Here is a 5,921-nt window from a genome sequence, read left to right on the forward strand (position 1 = left end):
ACATGGTAATGCTGGCTAAAGATCTGTGGGTGGAAAGGAAAATCCCATATGCAGAATAGCTATCTATTACTCTGAGAAGGAACCACTGGCCCCTCCAACATGGAAGGGACCCAATGTAGTCAACTTGTCACCAAGTACCAGTTGGTCTCTTGGAGTAATAGTGCCATTTGGGGGACTCAGCATTGGTCTCTGTCGCTGACAGTTTGGACATTTAGGCATCAGTAGCTAGACCAGCCTTGGAAAGTTGTAGTCCACGCTCTTTGGGCCCATACATAGCCTTCACCTCTGCCACTGTGGCCACTCCATTTACGTGCCTGTGTTAGTTTCTCAGGGATGTCATAACAAAGAGCCACAAATTCAGCAATTTAAACAACAGAAATTTATTGTCTCACAGTTCTGCAGGCTAGAAGTCTGAGATCAAGATCAAGATTGGTTCCTTCGGAGGGCTGTAAGGAAAACCTATTCCATGCACCTCCCCTAGCTTCTGGTGGTTTACTGGTAATCTTTGGCATTCCTTGGCTTCTGCTGCATTACCATATTTTTATCTTCACATGGCATTCTCTCTATGTATCTCTGTATTCACACGGCTGTCTGCTTAAAAGGACACCAGTCATTTTGAATTAGGGCACCCTACTCCAGTATGATGTCATCTTAACTAATTATACCTGCAACAACCCTCTTTCCAAATAAGGTTACATTTTGAAGTATTGGGGTTAAGACTTCAACATATGAAATTTGGGGGGATAAAAGACAACCCACAACGGTGCCCATCATGCTGGTTCCAAGGTGGCTAATTATTAGCTGGTAATGACAACTGAATGAGTCATTTTGTCTAGTCGATTGTTTAGTGCCTCTTCCCTGGTGGATGCAAGATGTGATACAAAAATCTTCACATCATGCCCACTCCTGTACATCCATCTACATGACTCTACCCCAGAACTCCTTGTCTTTGATCTTCCAGTCCTTTTCCTTCCAGGCTCCCTACCAAAGGGCCAGGCCATTGATATCTACCCAAGAATCTATACATATTCTTACTTCAGTCTGCTTCTCCTTATACACAAAGCAGATGACCAGGGACAATGATTGCAACTCTACTCATTGAGATTTTCCCTCTCTGCCGTTTTTCAAAGTCTCTCAAGAATGTGACTATAATGCAGCCACCATCTGGCTTGCACCCACATACTAAGCTAACTCATCCATAAACCAAGCTCAGGCTTTAGCCCTCCTCATTCAGTGGTCATGGTGTTGGTGCAGCTGTGGTGGGTGACATGGGGCTCTGGAATACCTGGTCCTGGCACTTACAAGTGCCACAGCTGTGCTTGAGCTCCATCCCAGATGTACCATTTTCATTTTATAATAGATGCTGCTGGGTCCATCTGAACCAACAGAACCTAGTCCATAACAGGTAGTTCTGGACATGTGAATACTTGATGTCCTATGGTTAAGTGTTCTGTCTCCTCCAAGGCCCAGGATCACACTAGTAGCCAGGTCTTAAAATGTGTATTTCTCTGCTGCAGATGGCATGGCTTTGCTCCAGGGTCCCAGGGACTGCACTGTGATTTTCCCACTGGGGCTTACCATAAACTCCATCTTAGTCAGCTCAGGCTGCCATAACAAAATGCCAGACTGGATGGCTTAAACAACAGAAATTTATTTCTCACAGTTCTGAAGGCTAGAGATCTAAGATTAAGGTGTCGCCAGGTTTGGGTTCTTCTGAGGCCTCTCTTCTCGGCTTGCAGATGGCCACCTTCTTGCTGTGTCCTCACATGGCCTTTCCTCTGTGTGGGCACGCCCCTGGTGTCTCTTTATGTGTCCACATTTCCTCTTCCTATGGGGACACCAGTCAGATTGGATTGGGGTTCACCCTTCATTTTAAATAAGTTAAAAAAGCTTCATTTTAACTTAATCGCCTCTTTAAAGGACCTATCTCCAAATACATCCTGAGGTATTGAGGGTTTAAGGCCTCAACATATGAATTTTGGGGAGGGTGCAATGCAGCCCATAATAAGAAGAGATTTATTAGGGGAAATGTCTGTGAAAGACAAAAGGGAAGGGAGTAGGACACTTTGGGAGAGTCTGCAAACTGATACAGGTCTGACATAAGGAGAGGGAAAAGAAAGGATTGTGTAGGTAGCATCTCAGACTGCAGCAGGTCTAAGAAAGTTTCAGCAAGTCTGATGGGAGTCCTCAAGCCAACGCTGTCCATTAGAGGAGCCCCAAATATAGCCACAAGGAAGCTGCATTCGTACTTCTGCCATGCTCAGTCATTGCCAGAACTGGCAAATCATTATTCCTTGAGGGGTCTGCAGGAATCAAAGCTAGTTAAACCTCCCAGTATCCTTGCTAAAAATCATTACTTATTCTTACAAAATGATTAAAGTAAAAAAAATCACATACAAGGTGAAGCAGCCAAATCTAAAGTGTCTTTTTAAGTAAATAACAAATTATAGCTGCTAGAGATAAATGTGAACAGATGGATTTGGGTGACACAATATTTAGGAAGAGCAAAGGGACCTAGATTAGATTGATTTGAAATCACGAAATTCTCCACATATTTTCTGCCATTCGCCCAGGAATGTCTGACACAAAGTGACCATATATGACATTTGCTAACAAATCTCAGTATTTTCAACATTGGGCTGTTAACTTTACCAAACTATTTCATTTAATTCCAGTGAAATGGCAAGGCTTCTAATCTATAGATGGAAAAGTATCATGCTTTATTGTAATATAGTTTAGACATCTGTGTTTCATCTCCAAAATAATTATGGCAGCTTTCAATTATGGGATCGCTTTCCTTTCTTTGCAAAAAAAGTACCAAAATATCTATGAGCTCTCAGCCCTCGGGTGAATGCAAAGCTTTCACTAATGTGCAAATGATGCGCATTTCTCCAGGAAGAAACACTCCTTTTCATCTGTATTTCACCTAAAAAAGTTGTGACCAACAAACTTCTATTTTACCAAAAACACACACACACACACACAAAAGCCCACAAAGGAAATAAAAGAAAAAGAAATATTAGTTTTAAATTAAATTTTAAGAGTGGCAATTTGAAATGCTGAATTTTCTACTTACTCTAATTCTCCAAGTGACACATATACTGGCCCTCAAAGAACTCACATTTCGATTACCTTCCTTTTCTCTTTTTCTTTTTTGTGAGGAAGATTAGCCCTGAGCTAACATGTGCCGCCAATCCTCCCCTTTTTGCTGAGGAAGACTGGCCCTGAGCTAACATCCATGTCCATCTTCCTCTACTTTCTGTGTGGGATGCCTGCCACAGCATGGCTTGCCAAGTGGTGCCATGTCTGCACCTGGGATCCCAACCAGCGAACTCCGGGCCACCGAAGCGGAACAAGCGCACTTAACCGCTGCACCACCAGGCCGGCCCCATTGATTACTTTCCTTTTAAAAAAACTTATTTTTATTGTGGTAAAGTACATGTAACATAAAATTTACCATTTTAACCTTTTTAAGTGTACAGTTCAGTGGCATTAAATATATTCACACTATTGTGCAACTATCATTACAGTCCATCTCCAGAACTTTCTCATCATCCCATACTGAAATCCTGTACCCATTGAACAACAATTCCCCAACACCCTCTTTGCCTGTCCTAGGTAACCACTGTTCTACTTTCTGTCTCTATGAATTTGACTATTCTAGGCACTTCACATAAATACAATCATATAATATGTGTCCTTTTGTATCTGGCTTATTTCCTTAGCATAATGTCTTCAAGCTTGTAGCATGTGTCAGAATTTCATTCCTTTCTAAGGCTGAATAATATCTATCGTATGTATATACCACATTCTGTTTAGCCTCAATTACTTTACTTTTAAATAGCTAATCTCTCATTTTATTCTTTCAAAGAGATACCACAAGGCTTTCAAGATTACTTTTCTCAGGGAGTGTCTATAGCATCACAGTAGCTGCCCAGATGCCAGTTCCCTGCTTTTGCTGCCACCATCCAAAGTTCGATGTGATCTCTTTTATGGTTATAAGTCTTGGGAACAATTCCTAACCCTTTTCTTCTGTATCTCTCTTTAGACATTATCAGGAGAGTTATACACACTTTCAAGCATCTTTTTTTTAAGTAGTAATTTCTAGTTTACGTAGTCAGAAATATTTACAAGTTAGACTATTATGGGTATATAAAAAAATTCAGTTTTGGGATCAGTTCTCACTGGTTTCTTTGTTTGGGTAGTGTCTCCAGTCCACTCTGACTATTCTGCCACAAGTTACTTTGCTCCAGGACTCACGTGCCTAGCTCTTTAAGATGTTTATATACGCTTCTCAGTTTCTGAATCTAAGTCATTCTCTTACGTTTTACTACATTCTTTCCTTTCTGTCAGCTATGGCTCCTTTATTATTTTTCTCAGAGGGACATCTAGTTCAACTTCTATTGAAACTTATTTATTGAACTGAATTGATTATGGGCAAGAAACTATACTGGGTGCTGGATTTTTATGTCATAACGATCCACTTTCTTGGGAGAAAACAAGCTTTCCTTTCTCACCTACAATCAGCTACCTGTGGCTCCCCTTTATTTACGATACACAGGGTACAAACAAACACATTTACCCAGAGGAGATTCCACATACAAGTAATTTTGAGACATCCACTACCATATCTGCTATTAGTAGAGGCTGCAGAGCGCTCTGCATCCCCAGGTTTTTAGGAAACATTATTAAGCTCAAATACCTATATAGGTATATAGGTAACACCTACGTAGTTGTTTAAGGATCGTTACTATACATTAATTTCAAAAGAACTTTGAAAGAGCAAGCATAGTGAATTTAACTAACATTTCTTATAGAAAGGCCACATGAGGTGACCAGAAACCTAAAGGACATTCTTCTTTTCTCAGAAATCTAACAGATCCCTGAGAAGTGCTACTTGGAACTTTCCTCACTTTTATTGGTGTCAGACATCTGATTGGCTAAAGACCACAAAACGAAACTCCTATTGAATTCATGAAGGCAGGAAATAAATGATGGGAAAAACAGATATCAATGCCCCAAAAGCATATTTCTATATTTCCGCCACCACTGAAATGTCTTGGTCATTTACAAATCTAATCTAGGGACAAATATGAATTCTACTGGAGCGATACAGGACTAGAAAGGTTAGGATTTGACTGTGGTTTAACTGGAAATGGAACCCTGGCATGTCCCTTTCACTTATATACTGCTCATTAAATGACTTCTTAGCTGGCTATCTTTCTTGAACAAATAACTCATTTATAGTCTATGAAGTCGTGAAGTTGCTCTCCTACCCTTAGGGAAGAGAAGCAAGAAGCATAAAAAAGGCGGCGCCGTTAGCTAACTCTCCAAGAGTAACAGAAAAAGCAGTGAACCATGCGAAACCCAGATCCAGAGCTCTGGGTCACCAGGTCTGAAACCTGTGTTGGAGGCGGGGGGTGGGGAGCAGGAAGGAAGGAAATGCCGGTAAAATTACCTTGACCAGGCGGATACTTGAGGACTTTCCTACAGACTAGAACCCACCAACTTCCCTCAACCAACAAGCCACGGGACGGGTGCGCTGAAGCGAATGAACTCGCCCACGGCGCCCGCTCAGACCCAGGGCAGCGCGCCCCGTCTCCATCGGAGTCGAGTCCTGGAGGGCTCTGCGCGGCACCTCGAAGGAGACGTCACCGGAGCCGGAAGAGCGGGAAATCGGCAATAAGCTAGGCGGATGGAGAGCGTGGAGAAAAGAGCCAACGTGCTCTGGAATGGATTACGGGACGCGGCGAGGGACCTGTCAAATCCGAGTTCAGACAGCTCACCTCTCGGTAGAAGTTCTCTCAGTTGCCAGTCTTGCTGCGGGTTCACACCTTCCCCAAAAGGAGAACTCTGCCCACCCGGCTTCAGTTGGGAGCGCTCCTAGCAACCACCCACCGTTTAAAGCGGAAGGACGAGCC

The 5,921-nt window shown here is 42.5% G+C and overlaps 1 long non-coding RNA gene across 1 annotated transcript; it reads right to left on the reverse strand.

Moving 5' to 3' along the window:
• Window positions 1–1,631: 1,631 nt before the first annotated feature.
• On the reverse strand, window positions 1,632–5,597 carry LOC111773565 (uncharacterized). Its single transcript, XR_002808175.2, has 2 exons — window positions 5,459–5,597; window positions 1,632–1,828 (listed from the first exon to the last, which is right to left on the reverse strand). It is a non-coding gene; the product is annotated as an uncharacterized lncRNA (long non-coding RNA).
• Window positions 5,598–5,921: the final 324 nt, after the last annotated feature.

The sequence above is a fragment of the Equus caballus genome, chromosome 5 (assembly GCF_041296265.1).
Source record: "Equus caballus isolate H_3958 breed thoroughbred chromosome 5, TB-T2T, whole genome shotgun sequence".
NCBI classification, from domain to species: domain Eukaryota; kingdom Metazoa; phylum Chordata; class Mammalia; order Perissodactyla; family Equidae; genus Equus; species Equus caballus.